We start from the raw sequence: 17,220 nt of genomic DNA, 5'->3' as shown, positions 1-17,220 counted from the left end.
AAATGCACCTAATTTTTAGTGTTCTGTTCAGCCATAGAATCCAGTCAGATGCAGCATTCATTTATTAACCAGCTGCTACATTTATATAGTATAAATGTTTGGCTCTTGGAGAGATGCTAAAAAATTGTATTTTCCATGGTCTGTATCCTCAACAATGTTAATGTCATTGGTGACATAAGATCTCCATCCTAGAAATGAGAACCATGTAAGACGGGCTATCAGCAAGCGTTTCAGTCATTCGTAAAGGCCTCACTCTCCATCTTCCCTCTGCGTTTGCCCACATTGGCATTCTGTCTACAGTTTCTATTGCCCACCCTCTCTGTCTATACAACTCTTCTCTCTCTTTCAAGTACTACTTCTCCCATGAATCTTTTTTTATTTTTCCCATCCCAAAGTGATTTCTTTTCAATATCCTTAAAAATATATTATTTGATACTTAGAAAATATTGAAGGTAACATATATGTTAATTAAGGTGTAAGAATACAGTGAATCCTTGCACCCAGCACCCGAACCAAGACTAGAGCGTCACCAATAGCTTGTGTCTGCATATGCGATCCCCCCCCAGACCCTACCTAACCCTCCCCCTCAAGGTATCTTAAATTTTAAGCAAGTCTTTACTTTTTCTTTTTTTCAGATTATATAATTTCTTTCCACATATATTCTTTTTAAATTGAAGTATAACATATACAAAACAATGTGCAGATTTTAAGCGTATATTTGATGAGTTTTGAAAAATGTTTACACCCATGGAATTACTATCCCATTCAGAAAATTTGTTTCCATTACCCCAGAAAGCCCCTCGTATTTCCTCCCAAATGATCCTGTCTGCCCTGCCAGAGCCACCACTATGCGTTTTTCTCTCTCCAAGGATTGGTTTTGCCTGCTTTAGACTTCCGTATGAACGGAATCGTACAGCATTTACTCTTTTGTGCCTAGTTTTTGTTGTTACTGTTGTTTGCCATCATGTTGAGATTCATCCACACTATTTAGAGCATCAGGAGTTACTTCTTTTTTTTTCCCCTGAGGAAGATTAGCCCTGAGCTAAATGCTGCCAGTCCTCCTCTGTTTGCTGAAGAAGACTGGCCCTGAGCTAACATCTGTGCCCACCTTCCTCTACTTTATATGTGGGACGCCTACCACAGCACGGCGTGCCAAGCGGTGCCATGTCTGCACCCGGATCCAAACCAGCGAACCCTGGGCGGCTGAAGCGGAATGTGTGAACTTAACCATTGCGCCACCTGGCCGGCCACTAGAGTTACTTCTTTTTATTGTGGAGTAAAGTTTTAGTGTATGAATAAACTACATTTGTTTTTTCATTTGTTTGTTGATGGATATGCACGTTGTTTCCAGTCTGAGGCTTTTACAAATAATACTATGGTGGATATTTTTTTGCTTGGGCATCTTTTTTTTACATATGTAGAGACGGTTTTATCTCGTATATATGTATGCTTGCTTATTATTTATTTTTTCTGGTTTTTGAGCTCTATAGAAATGGCATTGTGTTGTATGTAATCTTCCAGAACTTTTTCCGCCCCACTTAGCATTTTGTCTTCAGGAATAATCTATGTTATGACATACAACTGATTTTTTTTTAAAATATAGCTCTTACAGGCACCCATCTTGCATAACTATCTTACTATTTAAAAAAGATGTACCTTTCTATTCTTTTGGGCTTTTTATATAAAAAACCATATCATTTGCAAATAACTGTCCTGTTTCTTCCTTTCTAATCCTTGTGCCTTGAAATTATTTTTCTTGCTATTGCATTTTCTAGGATGCCAGTAAATTTGGGGGGAAAGCAGTGATAGTGGCATCCTTGTCTTACTCCAGATCTTGAAGGGAATACATTGAACAATTTAATATGTACACTATTCGTTTGTTTATAGTCTCTTTATCAGGTTGAGTAAGTTTTATTCTGATCCTAGTTACTAAAGGTTTTTCTTTTTTATTGAAATGAGTAGGACATTTTATCAATGCTTTTTCTGTACCCATCGAGATTATCAAATGTTCTTTCTCATTCAATCTGTCATTGTGGTGAATGACTGCGCGGAGTTGGCCGAACTCAAGGTGAAGGGCACAGTCCTCCAGACTGCCAAGTCTGCCCAGGACTTGTGACACCAGTCGCAAATTCAGGGGTCCCCAGGGCCACCCTGGCTCAGACCAGCTGGCTATAAATTCAGGAGTCTAGACCCCCTCAGGGCCACTAGAATGACTCACGGAACTCAGGAAAGTGCTCTACTGACTATTACAGTTTTATTATCGCAAAAAGACACAAACCAGAACCAGCAAGGGAAGAGATACATAGGGCAGAAGCTGGAAAAGAGACGGTTTCAGGCTCAAAGCTTCAGTGTCTTCAGAGATGCACTGCCCTCCCAGCATCAGTGTGCGGCAATATGCAGAGTGTTCCCAACCCCAGAGGCTCACCTAAGCTTCAGTGTCCAGAATTTTGATTGAGGCTTCATTATGTAGGCGTGATTGATTGAATTATTGCCCACGTGGTAGACTTCAGTGTCCAGCAACAGCTCCCCTGCCAGGTCGGGTTGATTTCAAGTGGCCCAGAGCTTCAACTCTAACCACATAGTTGGCCAGCCCCCACTCTGAGTCATCTTATTAACGTAATCTCTCAGGTCTGGCCCAAGGGGCCCATGGAATAACAAAGACACTCCTGTTACTCAGGAAATTTCAAGAGTTTAGAGGATATCTTCCAGGAGCTGGAACAAAGGCCAGACCTCTCTTTGGGTAACATTAATTCTTCTCTATGTGATGACATTCGTAGGTTTTCTGATGTCAATCCAACCTTGCGTTCTTGAAATAATATAATATTATCTTTTAAAAACATAACTGGATCCATTTTGCTAATTATTAAGAGAATTTTACACTTATTTTTATGAATAAGATTGACTTATGATTTTCCTTTCTCTTACTGACCTTGATTTTTTTTAATTAAGATTATACTGAGCTCATAAATGAGTTGGAGAGTGTTCTCCTTTCTGTGTGCTAGAAGAATTTTTCTTAGATTGGAATAATCAGTCCTGCGAAAATTTTGAGGAATTTACCTGTAAAACTAGCTGAGCCTGGTGTTTTCCGGTAGGACTTTGAATATTGTTTCAATTTTTAAAATAATTGTAGGACTATTTAAGCTTTCTATTTCTTCTTAAGTCAGCATTAATAAATTATATTTTTCTAGAAATTTGTCTGTTTCATCTAATTGCCAATTATATCAGCATAAACTGTTTATTGTAGTCTCTTATCTTTTTAATTGCACTATATTTGTAGTTAAATAGCTTCTTCTGGGTTTATGGTTAAATATTTGTCTTTTATTTTCTCTTGTTCAATATCACCAGAGATTGGTCTATTTTATTGGTCTTTTCAAAGGACCAGCATTTGGCTTTGTTGATTCTTTCTATTGTACGGCATTTTCCCCTTTGGTCATTGATGCCTACTCTTTTTATTATCTTCTCTCTTTTCTTTCTTTGGATTTATGTTGTGTTTTTTTCCCCTAACTTGTTTAGGTGGAGTTAGTTCATTAATTTTCAGCCTTTATTCTTCGCAAATGTAAGTATTTAGAGCTATGCATTTCCCTCTGAGTGCAGCTTTCACTATAAAACACAAATTCTATGTGTTTTTAAAAATATTCTTGTTCCAAGTATTTCTAAGTTTTCATTATAATTTTTTTGAGTCATGAATTATTTAGAAATCTGTTTTTAAAATTCCAATGTATGAAAACATCTTATCTTTTTGTTGTTGACTTCCACTCAATTACATTGTGTTCAAAGAATGTGATGAATGTGATATTTATATTTTGAAATTTGTCAAGATACGCTTTATGACCTCATATCTGATTAATTTTTATAACTGTTTCATCTGTGCTTAAGAAAAATGGACATTCTCTGTTTGTATTCAGGGTTTTACATATTCCATTAGATCAAAGTTGTTAATTAAATTATCCAAATATATTTATTGATTATTTCTTGCTGCTCAACTTACTAATAATTGAGAGAGAAATGTTGGTGGGTTTGTCCATTTCTCCCTGAACATCTATCAATTTCTGATTTATAGGATGTGAGATTTTCTTACTAATAAAAAAATTAGCAAAAATTAGTAAAAAAAAATTACTGTGTTCATATACACTTAGAATTCTTATGTCTTCCTGGTAGATTGAAAATTTTATTATTGTATAGTGATGTTTTCTGTCTTAGAGTTTATTTTTTTGTGCTATCAATGTAGTTATGCCAGTTCTTCTTTGGTTAATATTTTTCTGGTGTATCTTTTTATGCTCAACTTTTCCATGTCTCCCAAACAGAATTTCTCCTAGGACAATAATGTCTGCCTTTTAACCCATGAGTTTAACCCGTTTATATTTGGGAGGATTATGAATATTGTGATATCTAAGTTTCTCCCATCTTAATGAGGGGCATTGGAAAATGTGAATACCAAGGTCACATCTCTCTGCCAGTGATCAAAGCAAGCGGCCTGACAATCCGGGCGTGTTGATTGTCTCTGGCTCTTCCTCAGTAGTGCTTCTATTAAGTGTTGCATCTTGAGAAAATGTTATTTTCTGATTAGGTGTAGGGTTGAAACCAAATCTTTGGGAAATTAATGAATCCACATAATTTCTCAAAGCTTTTCTCAGGGAAAAAAGACAGCAGAGTGTTGAGGAGAAAATGTGGGCTTTTGTGCTGCTCAGAAGTGGCTCCTAATCTTTTCTCAAGCTGTGTGACTTGGGGTGTGTTTCTTAATCTCTCTGAGTCTGTTTCTTTACTGGAAATCAAGAACAATCCCACCTGTCTCCCCACGCTTTTTACCATGTGAGCGGAATTGCCTGGCAGATCGTAGGTGCTCAGTGAGCATTCATGCTTTTCCTTCTCTTCCTTCTTTCTGAGGCCGTGGCCTTGATGATGCGAACGTTGTGTAAATAAGATGTGTACATAAGATGCGTCATGGTGATTATTACTTATTAAAATCACTTTGTTTCCTGACTTAAGTGATTCATCTTAACCCAAAGAAAGAATTGTGCTATTCTGGGGAACAAGAACTTTGCAAAACAATGGCCTATTTGTATCAGCAGCCTATTCTGTGTTAGCGTGATATCAGTCTACACTGGCATCGGTTTCAGGTCCTTACTGAGCTTGCTGAAGCTTTTTCTTTGCAAATTTGTTTTAGGGCGGATGGAGTGTGATTTAGGTGATATGATGGCATTCTCAGGAATTCACAGAGATCAAAACACAGATCTGAAATGACGCCAGAAAGAATAAGAAATTCCCAATGTGTAAGAGCAGAAAAGCACGAGAAAGCTAAAATATTCAACGTCTGCATCTTTATAGATGAAGAACGTAGAAGTATTCTCTTTTCTGGACTCTTTTGACCCATCAGATGCTGACAAAACAGTGTGTTAGTAATCTGCCACAGAGCTTGCCTTTCTCCTTTTCCCTCATTTTTATCATCATCAAATATTTTGAGTGTCTATAGATGTTAAAGAGTTGACTAGTTCCTTTGTGGCTAACCATATGGCCAGAGGTACGTGAGCATCACTCTGTGCCCAGCATTTTGTTCTGTGCATGCTCTCCAGCAGTTTAGAATCTAGCATGGCATCTCAAAAGGAAAGATGAGATAGAAGTGTGAAAATGTGTATGGAAACCGAGGCCATGAATTGGAGTTTTTCACACATGTCACGGTGTCGCTAAGTTGGAAACATGGGATAATCAGAAAAGGTTTCCTAGAGAGGCTGATGGTGCACAGAAGCTGATGCCAGTGATGACTGCCACTTTCTGGCTGTGTGATCTTGGGTAAGGTGCTTCACCTCTCTGTGCCTCAGTTTCCTCAACCATGAATAGAGGATGGTAGTGCCTTCTTTATTAAGGATTACATGAGTCGGTATATTTAAAGCACTTGCTGCAGTCCGGAGCTTCCCAAACAATGTGCAGGGCATCCAGGCTTGAAACGCATGGCAGACCTATTGATCCTGGGCACTTGGCCATGAGCATCCCCAACTGTTTATCACAGTGTGCCTAAAGCATTGCATTTTCTGTGATGGCCACAATATGACAAAGCCTGAAGGGCACTGCTGGGTCTAGTTCTCTGGACCTGAGGATGTGGGTATCTTGGTAAATGAATGCATTGGTGCAACAAGACAAGGCCACCATTATGAGTCTGCATTTAGTCTGTCGACATCAGAGGTTCTTGAGCTTTTATTTGATCTGTTGGCAGCAAGAGTATTTGGCACTGGTGAGGGCTGCTAAGACCAAAGGCAGCCGAAGTGATTTGTGCCTCTTTTATTGTCAAGAGTTGGAATATAATTTGAATAAAAAATGTGAAAAATGATTCTTTAGCATAAATGTTTATACTAGAGCTAAATTCCTCCTGCCTCCTCCCATCGCTCAGATAAGTTAAAAGCTGCCACACCTTAGAAAGTGTGATTTTGTGGGATAGCTGGCTCCAGGCTGCCCTGACTGTCACCTAGGGATTCAGGGGTTCAGGTTGAATGCGCTCGGTTAAACCAGAAGGGGATGTCGCCCGTTGTGGAAGGTTGTGATGGGCGCATATGGTTCCTTAAACTAGTCTCTCCACCTCTGTGTATGTTTGACAATTTCTATAATTAAAAGTTTTTACCATTTACTCAGATAATTAAAAGACCCTTATATAGGATAAAGCATGATATGGAATTATGCTTAACTTTATCACTGATGTTCTTTTGAAATTTTCTAAACAATACAGAAGATCTGTGTGCCCCAATAGCTTGTTTCTTGTTGTCTGATTTCTCTCCTTTTCGTTGTCTTAAACTAGAGTCCATTAAAAGCAATAAATCACTAGTTAAGTTTCCTTGGCATGGAATTAATAGTAATAACAATGCTAAAAACTGCAACAGTGAACACTTACACACTATCCTCACCATCAGATGGGCACGCTTTTAAGCGCTTGGCAAATCTCTCGTCAAGCCTGCACCACAGCCCAGTGAGGCGGTACCTTATCACCCCCATCTTACCTTACGGATGGGGAGACCGAGGCACAGAGAGTGACTCAGCCAAGGTCACACAGCCAGCAAGTGGCAGAACCAGGATTCAAACCCGGGTCATCTGGCCCCACAGTCCATGCCCTGTGACTGATAGAGAGTTGCACAAAATTTAGCTTTGGCCCTAGCATTTGGCCCAAATCTGGTTTTTCGCTTTGGCTTTGGAAGGGGAGCCAAATGCCCACCTCCACACCATTCCCAGCGTCCCCGACCTGCTGTGTGATTGTCACTAGTCAGCTCCATGTCAGGATTATAATTGGGATGTTGTGTTAATATCGGTAGATTTTCTCTCACGATATAGGTAAGTATTTTAGATGCCGCTTGGAGAAAATATCTTCTATGTGCTCTTTGCCCCCAAATCCTTCAGTCAGCTGAAGAAAACATGCATAATTTTTATTGCAAGAAAAAAATGCTGCACTTATTGATTGTGAGCAATGTTAATTTTATGTGTAAAGACAATTATTAAGAACATTCAAAAAGGTAAACAAATAGGGAGATAGGTCGATTCTTAGTATGAATAGTGAGAGTGTATTAGCTAGACAACTTTAAGAAGAGCAGAGTGCCAAAAAAGGTTTATAAAAATGTAAATAATTGTGTAAGGCAGCGTAAGAGAGATTCGATTATATCTTAATTGTTGAATTGCTTAGTGACTTGCATTTATGACATGAAACAAAATATTTAAAGACTATAATAAATTTATAGCTGAATCCGTTTAGGTGACGAATCTGTTGAGAAAAGTTGCATTTGGGAAATCTTCATGGCTTGTAGGATGAATTACAAGCAGAACATCAAAGTCTCACGAAGAGAAAGTCTCTGAACTCATGTATAATATATTAATTATGAATTACCTTCTATCCAGACATAGCACAGAATATAAAAAGTTTGAATAAATGAAGAATGTATTAGCAAAAAGTGAGAAACATTAAACTATTTTATTCTTCTGTCATCAATTGAAAATGAACACGTATTTAATATTGTAACTGTGCCTGTAGGAGCGATATAGTTGACAGTGATGAGAGATTTTTCCATACTGTATTAAACCTTTAAAATATGACTATCAAATGTAAGAAGTTCTAATGCTTGAATATTTAAAATAAAATGTCAGGGGCCGGCCCTGTGGCCTAGTGGTTAAGTTCGGTGTGCTCCTCTTTGGAGGCCCAGGTTCACAGGTTTGGATCTGGGGCATGGACCTACACCACTTGTCAGCCATGCTGTGAAGGTGACCCACATGTTAAATAGAGGGAGATTGGCACAGATGTTAGCTCAGGGCTAATGTTCCTCAGGAGAAAAAATATTCAGATATTCTATTATATCCTGGAAGTTTATTTTATGGGAAACATATATCTTAAGTCAAATATTGGGTTTAATGGTTGGACATCCAACATTTGGCCAAACTGTGCATTCATTGAAACTCCAGTAGCTAAAATTCTGTAAAACAAAATGGAATTTAATTTATTTAAAAATTATAAAACTCAGTACGTAATTCCAAGACAGTAGTTATAGAAGAAAGAGTAATCATTTAAATATGGGATGGGGAAAAACTTAACGAGATCCAAGGTAGAAAGATAAAGAGCATGGGATCAGGGATGACCACAAGCTGAGTAACAGTTGGCTTTTAAAATAAAATGAAAACAACAGTATGATTTGGGAGAATAAATCCTCCCCTGTGTTTTGTATCAGTCAAACATTTATGAAATGTTATACCCAGTAAGAGTTGGCAATGACACATAGACACTGGACAGGGTGTATAACTGATCATAAAACTAAGGGTTTTTTTTTTTGCTTTTTCTCCCCAAATCACCCCAGTACCTAGTTGTATATTTTAGTTGTGGGTCCTTCTAGTTGTGGCATGTGGGATGCAGCCTCAGCATAGCCTGATGAGTGGAGCCATGTCTGCGCCCAGGGTCCAAACCAGCGAAACCCTGGGCTGCTGAAGCAGAGCGTGCGAACTTAACCACTCCACCATGGGGCTGGCCCCAAAACTAGGTTTTTTTAGGGACTAGTTAAGTGAGCCGGGATTGTTTCATCAATAAAACAGTTGATAAGAGGCATCTTGATTACTTTTTCAAGAACATGTAGGGTTTTTAATGGAAGAATGCAAACATATGTTCTCCTTGTCTATGGAGAATAAAGGAAATACTTTCCTCTGAAATAGAGGAAAGACTTTTAAATAAAATCACACTTCTTAAGGAGGATTGAAAGATTTGAAGCCTCCATAAATCTATCAATCCAAAGATACTTGGTGAGTTCAGATTATTTTCCCATCCCTGTGTTAGGCACTGGGCACAGACAGGTGGACATCACCCCAATGGGGAGGGCTCCTGCCCTGGATGTTGGCACCCCACAGGCCTGGGGCTCAGGGCCTCTGAGCTTGTCTCAGGCCCACCAAAGTATTGAGGGCCTCAAAAATTGTATCGGCTACTAAATACAGAAACCAAAACCCTGAAAAAAATAAACAATGTTTAAATGTCTATGAAAGGTAACATTATGTCAAATTCATAAAAATCTTATCACATTGGAAAACTGTCTGTAGTTTACATATTTTCTTCCTTGCACAAATTCCCAAGTTTGCATGATGACTGCTGAGAAAGTCAAAGCCAATTATAAATGTTTTTTGTAGCCTAATAGTTTCAAAGGCAAAATTATGAGTTGTTTCAAATATTTTCATGGAAAGAAGTACAGTTAACGTGGGGCTCCAGGGCATTTTAATCTGTCTGATGCGATGGAGTGGGGCCCCACTTGTAAAAGTCCTAGACCTAAGGGTTTTAAAAACAGTCCTGAACAGTTAAGAGATTTGTCTTGTTTCTCTGATTGTATAAATGCACAATCTTTACATACTTCAAAAGATACTGGAAGGTACACAAATGGAAATTTAAGATAACCCCACAGTTAAAGAAAACCACTATTAACATTCTGATTAAAAATACTTTCCACATATTCCATGAACATGGATTGGAAGACTAAACATAGTTAAAATGTCCATGCTACCTAAAGCAATCTACACATTCAACGCAATCCCAATCAGAATCCCAATGACATTCTTCACAGAAATAGAACAAAGAATCCTAAAGTTCATATGAGCCAACAAAAGACCCTGAATAGCCCAAGGAGTCCTGAGAAACAAGACCAAAGCTGGAGGCATCATAAACCCTGACTTCAAAATATACCACAAAGCTATAGTAATCAAAACAGCATGGTACTGGTACAAAAACAGGCACACAGATCAATGGAACAGAATTGAAAGCCCAGAAATAAAACCACACATCTACGGACAGCTAATCTTCGACAAAGGAGCCAAGAACATACAATGGAGAAAGGAAAGTCTCTTCAACAAATGGTGTTGGGAAAACTGGGCAGCCACATGCAAAAGAATGAAAGTAGACCAATATTTTTTGTCATCCACAAAAACAAACTCAAAATAGATCAAAGACTTGAATGTAGGACCTGAAACCATAAAACTGCTACAAGAAAATACAGGCAGTACACTCTCTGACTTCGGTCTTAGATCTTTTCAAATACCATGTCTACTTGGGCAAGGGAAACAAAAGAAAAAATAAACAAGTGGGACTTCATCAGACTAAAGAGCTTCTGGAAGGCAAAGGAAACTAGGATCAAAACGAAAAGACAACCCACCAACTAGGAGAAAATATTTGCAAATCCTATATCCGACAAGGGGTTAATCTCCATAATTTATAAAGAATTCACACAACTGAACAGCAAAAAAATAAACAACCTGATCAAAAAATGTGCAAAACAGACATTTTTCTAAAGAAGATATACAGATGGCCAATAGGCACCTGAGAAGATGTTCAGCATCACTAATCATCAGGGAAATGCAAATCAAACTACACTAAGATACCACCTTACACCCGTTAGAATGGCTATAATCACCAAGACAAAAAATAACAAATGTTGGAGAGGATGGAGAAAAGGGAACCCTCATACACTGCTGGTGGGAATGCAAACTGCTCCAGCCACTATGGAAAACAGTATGGAGATTCCTCAAAAAATTAGGAAGAGAAATACCATATGACCCAGCTATCCCACTACTGGTATTTATCCAAAGAACTTGAAATCAACAATTCAAAGAGGCTTATGCAGCATTATTCACAATAGCCAAGACATGGAAACAACCCGAGTGCCCATCGACTGATGATTGGATAAAGGAGATGTGGTATATATACACAACGGAATACTACTCAGCCATAAAAAATGACAAAATTGTCCCATTTGCAATAACATGCATGGACCTTGAGGGTATTATGTTAAGTGACATAAGCCAGACAGAGAAAGACAAACACCATATGATTGCACACATATGTGGGAGTTAAACAAACACACGGACAAAGAGAACAGTTTAGTGGTTACCAAGGGGAAAGGAGTTGGGGGATGGGCACAAGGGGTGAAGGGGTGCACTTACATGGTGACTGACAAATAATAAGGTACAACTGAAATTTCACAATGTTATAAACTATTATGAATGCAATAAAAAATACTTTGCAAAGTTTTTTCTGTGCCTCTCTACACATAAATAGATTATTTAAACAATTTCCTTAAGGTGTAATTCACATGTCATTTAATCCACCCGTTTAAATTCAATGGATTTTAGTATATTCATAGAGTTGTGCAACTATCACCACAATCAATTTTAGAACATTTTTATCATCCCAAAAAGAAACCTCATACCCATTCGCAGTCACCCCATATTTACCTCCAAACCATTCCCACCCCAACCCTAGGCACCGCTAATCTGCTTGTTGTTTCTATGAATTTGCCTGCTCTGGACATTTCGTATAAATTGAATTAGCGAACACGAGGTCTTTTATGTCTGGCTTCTTTCACTTAATATAATGTTTCAAAATTCATCCGGGTTGTAGCATCCATCAGTACTTCACTCCTGTTTATGGTAAATGACATTCCATTGTACGGATGGGCCACATTTCCTCTGTCCATGCTTCAGTCGATGGACGTTGGTGTTGTTTCCACTTTTTGCCGGTTACGAGTGATGCTTCTGTGAAATGGCGTACATGTTTTTGTGTGGACATACACTTTCATTTCTCTGGGTACACACCTAGCAATGGAATCGTTGGGTCTCATGGCGACACCATATTTAATCTTCGAGGAATTGCCAGACTGTTTTCCAAAACAACTGCACCAGTTTAGGTTCCCAGCAGCAAGGGAGGTGGATTCCAATCTCTTCACATCCCCACCAACCCTCAGTATTTTTGGTCATAGCCGTCCTAGCGGGTGGGAAGTAGTATATAAATAGGAGGAGGGGGAGGAAGAGAAAAAGAAATGACGTTATTTAACAGGCATTGTTTTGTTTACTACTTTTTTGTGTCACATTGTATATAGCTATCACTCCAAGTCAACAAATATAGCAAATTTAAGTGCCTGCGTGGTACTCCATTGAAAGACAGTCTGGCAATTGTGTAATTAACCCCTCTCGTTGGACATAGCACTCGCTTTCAGTTTTCGCTATTCTATATGGCCCCACAGTGGCCAATCTTATACTTCTTTGTGTGTCTTTGTGCATTTGTGGCTTTATTTCTCCAGTATATAAAAATGCTGACCTTTCTAAGATCTTTGATAGATATTGGCAACTATCTTTCCAGAAAGAGCCCACCAATGTAGCCCCTCATATGCTTATCCACAGTGGTTCCTCTATTAAAATTTTTGAAATACAATAGTCTAAAAAAATCTCATTTTAATTCAAATATCTTTGATTACTAAGGTGATGAAACTTCTTTTTTTGTAGCATATCAACCACCTTTAAAAAACTGTCTAATCACTGTCTTTGTCTATTTTTCCATTGGAGAATTCAACTTTTTGTATTGATTTGTAACACATCTTTATATAATTTAACCTGTGATTTTTTTACGTTTGCAGGAAACATGTTCATCTTCAGTCTTTCAACTTTGATTATAGTATTTTTGCATTCAGAAGTATAAATACTTATGTCTTCAAATCTCAGGATTTTAAAAATTATGGTTTCTTGCCGTGGCGTAGAAAGTTCTTCCTCATTCCTGCATTGTGACAATATTTACTTATGCTTTCATCAAACACTTTCCTATATTTTTAAAACATTAACTCTTTAATCCACTTAGAATTTAGTTTGGTAAAAGATATGAGGTAGGGATCTAGCTTTTTTCTTTCTCTTTTTTCTGAATCAGGAGTCAGTTGTCCCAATTTTTTAAATAATCTTTTTTTTTTAACATTGGCACCTGAGCTAATATCTGTTGCCAATCTTTCTCCCCCCCCTCTTCTCCCCAAAGCCCCCCAGAACATAGTTGTAGATTCTAGTTGTAGGTCTTTTTGGTTGTGCCATGTGGGACACCACCTCAGCATGGCCTTGTGAGCAGTGCCATGTCTGCGCCCAGGATCTGAACCGGTGAAGCCCTGGGCCACCGAAGCAGAGCACATGAACTTAACCACTTGGCCACGGGGCTGGCCCCTTAAATAATCTTTTTAAGATATTTCAACATGGTATCTTTTGTCATATACTCAATTCCCACATTCACTTGGGTCTGTTTCTGAACTTACTATTCTCCATTACTTGTTATTTTAGTTACTATAGCCTAATAATGGGTTTAGAACTTTCAGGGCAAATTCCCCTTCAACACTACTTTTCAAAAAAAAAAAAAAGTTTTGGCTATTCTTCATACGTTTGTCCCAAATAAATTTTATAATCATTTAGTCAATTTTTAAGAACAAACCAAGGCAAGAAAAGCCCTAATGGGATTTTGAATTGACTTGTGTTGCATTTGTAGGTCAGTTTGGGGAAGAAATGAGCTCTGCGTTAGTCCAGTTCTCTGCAGGAGACTGGTGGCTCAGTCAAACTGGGTAATTTCAGCAGAATTTATTTACAAAGGCATGGCTGAGGCTGTCGATTGAACGGAATCGCTAGCAAACTTTGAAAGCCACTAGTGTTGGTCACTGGTCATCTATTTAGACCCAGTCAGAAGTGGGAGGAGGGAGTATTTTAAATTTATTTTAATGCTGCATCTTAATTTTTCTTTGCGGTCCAGGGAGACGATGGGAGAGGGAGGGGATGCGAGGATGGAAGCCACCTCTCCAGCGACCTGAAGCCACCCGGGAAATCACCCTGCTTCCCACAGCCTGGCGGATGCCCCCTGCTCAGCCTCTGCCTGACTCCCTGCAGTGGCCTTTCTCACACAGCTTCCGTCCCAGGGCTTTCTGGGGCTAAGTGAGGGTTTTAGAGTGGCCAGAATTGTCCAGTCACATTTGTTGGGTTGTTTCAGCAGAAAACCAGGAGCAGGAGGAGGGAGTCAAATATGTGGATAATTCTGGACGTACCTCTCACCTGTGTCTTAAAGACCATAACTGTAGCTGATTTTGGCTTCCATGGAAGCTCACATGGGAGAAGGATGGACTCAAGAATTTCTGAGATTTCTTCCTCCTCTGAGATTGTCAGGTCTGTGCAGGGAGACAGCAGGAGGCTCACTAAGCCAGCTGTTTTGTATGTAGCGTCTGAGGAGCCTAAGTCAGAGTTTGAACACCCTTCTACGGCCAAGACACTTTTCTTTCCTCTGGATCCGTGAATAGCCAGTATATGTCCTAGTCTTAAAAGAGAACAGAGAAGAACTTGGGAATTAACAAGAAAAATGCATCGCACCTGGACAAACAGTTCATAGCAGGTGGTCCGTAGAACAAGGATCAGCGATGCTATGTTCATGTAGAAGGGCTGAAGCATGTTCAGAGAACTGTGATGAACTCTTTACCATCTCCCCTGAGAACCGGACAAGAAGAAATTGGTTAAAATCACAACAGGAAGTTTACATTGTAGTGAAAAAAACCTCCACCCACAGTAAGCGGTCCTTGATGATATTATTGTGGCTCTGGGAGGATATATGTGTTTTGGTACCTGTTCCCCAGTGGTACAGAGACTCTAGCATGTGCATCATGGGTGGGCTCAAACCACAGTGCTTTGGAATCAGATAGATCAAAACCTCTCCAAAACCTGCTGATGAACCAGCATCTCAGATGACAAGGTGGATGACGACAGATATCTGAATATTTGCCTGAGCAAACTTAGCTTAGGCATTCTGCCCATGTTTGGTGTCACTTCTCGAAAAGGTTCTTTGGCATTTATTAGGCATTACATCGTTCTCTCTTTTATGAGCTGAGATGATGAAATATCAAAAAAGAAGAAATTACATATATGGGGCTGGGGGGCTGTGAGACGTTTAGCTCTGATGACCATACTCAGATGGTGACATAAGGAGGCGAATGCACCCAGCCTTTCCTTGTTTGAACAGTGACTAGGCTATTAGAGTTGTTTTTGAATTAACTAGAATTAGAATCAATTGCTGTTTGCTATGATATCAAAACCATATGTCTTGGGCTGGGAAAAGAGAAAACTAGGAAGCGGCCAATGATTAGGGAGTATGTTTCATGTGGGTTGAGCTTTGGAATGTTTGCAGAAATAAATGTATGTTCTAAAAGCAATGTCATACTTTTAACTCCTTTTTGTGGGAAACATGAAAACACAAAGCCGCCACCGTGGCCTTAGCTCCTCTGGCGCGGGTGTGGGCAGAGCCTCGTGGTCATCAGAAGAATCCCCTCTGACCTCCGGGCACACCCGAGGAGGGACCCTAACAGCCCTGAGGCCCTGGGCTTTCCTTTTATTCTCAGCTATTCTTGCTCCAAATATGTAAGGTGAGCATGAGGATTTCTTTAGGGATAACTGAATCAGAAATAAGGAAAACCCCCTTAACTGATCAGGAGTCTATCACCCTCCCTGGCTATGCATCCAGCCACGAGATCTGTTTAGTGCTGCTTCCAAGGACATGTGATACAGCTGGAAGCTGAGACAAACACTTGGGAAGAAAATCAGACACGAGAGAGTGGTGAGCTGGCGTGCAGTATGTTCTTGAGTTAAAGGAGAGTGGCAGTGTTGCAGGAAGTTTGGGCTGCCCACAAATGGTCGCTGAATTGAAGGCGCACAGACTGGGGAAATGAGCCCAGGTGGGAGGCCACTGTAGTCATCCTGGGGCAAAGTTCTGAGAGCTTGAACTAGAGAAGGAGAAGAGAGGGACAGGTCAAGGGAAGGAAGACATGGCAACAACAGGGACATGGGGAAGAAGGCTAGGGAGGCGCTGGCCCCTGGAGGAACGGCGAGGGCCCTGGGGAAAATAGGGTCAGCTGGGAAGGAGGTGGAAGGTAGATTTGGGTCCTGAATCATAGTAACGGTGGGGTATCGAAGAGTGTCCTGTGCCAAGCAATTCTAAATACAGGATTGGCGTGCTTGACCAAGCTGGAGATAAGAATTTAGGAGTCATGACCTGGAAGTGAAAAGTTGAAGTCAGGAGAAGGGGTGAGCGTGCTCAGGAACCAGAGAGCACGAGGGACAGACTTGCTCCTTCCCCCCTCCCCTGCCTCCCTTTTTTCTCCCTTTCTCTCTCTCCCTCTTTCTCCCTCCTTCTCTCCTTCCCTCTCTCTGTCTTCCTCTGTCCCCCCATCATTCTTTCTTTTGTGCTCCCTATTTTTTATTCTTTCCCCTGGCCCCTCTTGCATTCCCCTCCCTCTCACAGTCAGTCACTCTAGAGTGTTTGATGAGTATTGTTTGGTTTCTATAAGATCTTGTGATTTTACTGAAAAGTTGCAAGAACAGTACAAGGAGCTCCATATACCCTTTACCCAGAGGCACTTGTCGACACTTTGCCTCATTAGCTGTATCATTCTCTCTCTCCCTCTTTCTAGCTCTCTCCATACACACACACACGCACACACACACGAATATTTTTTCTGAACCATTTGAGAGTAAGCAAGAGGCACTGTGCCCCTATATACTTCACTGTGTATTTTCTAACAACTAAGACCTTCTCGTGCATGACCACAACACAATGATCAAAGTCAGGAATCTTAAAACGAACAGGAGCCACGATCCAATCCATACTCCGTATCCGAACCTCATCAGCTGTCCCAACGTTGTCCCTTGTGGCTTTCCTCCTGAGTGAGGCCCCGACCCAGGACGGCAGAGAGCTTGAGTCCTGGCCGCTCTCCACCCACTGCTGTTCCATCCACACCTTACGAAACTGGGACCACTTCTCTCCCAGCTTGGTCTACGGCCGCCTCCCTGACTGAGCCTCCCCACAGCCCTCTGTTCTCTGACTTCATCGCGTTGTCTCTGGGTCCACATCCTTGTTAATCTTCCCCTTCTCCAACAGAGAAGACCTCCAGGGACACG

At 40.1% G+C, this 17,220-nt stretch overlaps 2 long non-coding RNA genes across 2 annotated transcripts; one reads left to right on the top strand and one right to left on the bottom strand.

The window, feature by feature from the left end:
* The first annotated feature begins 2,618 nt into the window (after nucleotides 1-2,618).
* On the top strand, nucleotides 2,619-15,479 carry LOC138921153 (uncharacterized). Its single transcript, XR_011433476.1, has 3 exons — nucleotides 2,619-2,740; nucleotides 3,514-3,556; nucleotides 14,039-15,479. It is a non-coding gene; the product is annotated as an uncharacterized lncRNA (long non-coding RNA).
* On the bottom strand, nucleotides 7,924-15,024 carry LOC138921152 (uncharacterized). Its single transcript, XR_011433474.1, has 3 exons — nucleotides 14,896-15,024; nucleotides 14,647-14,760; nucleotides 7,924-12,250 (listed from the first exon to the last, which is right to left on the bottom strand). It is a non-coding gene; the product is annotated as an uncharacterized lncRNA (long non-coding RNA).
* Nucleotides 15,480-17,220: the final 1,741 nt, after the last annotated feature.

Source organism: Equus caballus, chromosome 2 (assembly GCF_041296265.1).
Source record: "Equus caballus isolate H_3958 breed thoroughbred chromosome 2, TB-T2T, whole genome shotgun sequence".
Lineage (NCBI taxonomy): Eukaryota > Metazoa > Chordata > Mammalia > Perissodactyla > Equidae > Equus > Equus caballus.
The sequence above is the reverse complement of the archived record's forward strand: the minus strand, read 5'-3'. Positions and strand labels throughout refer to the sequence as shown.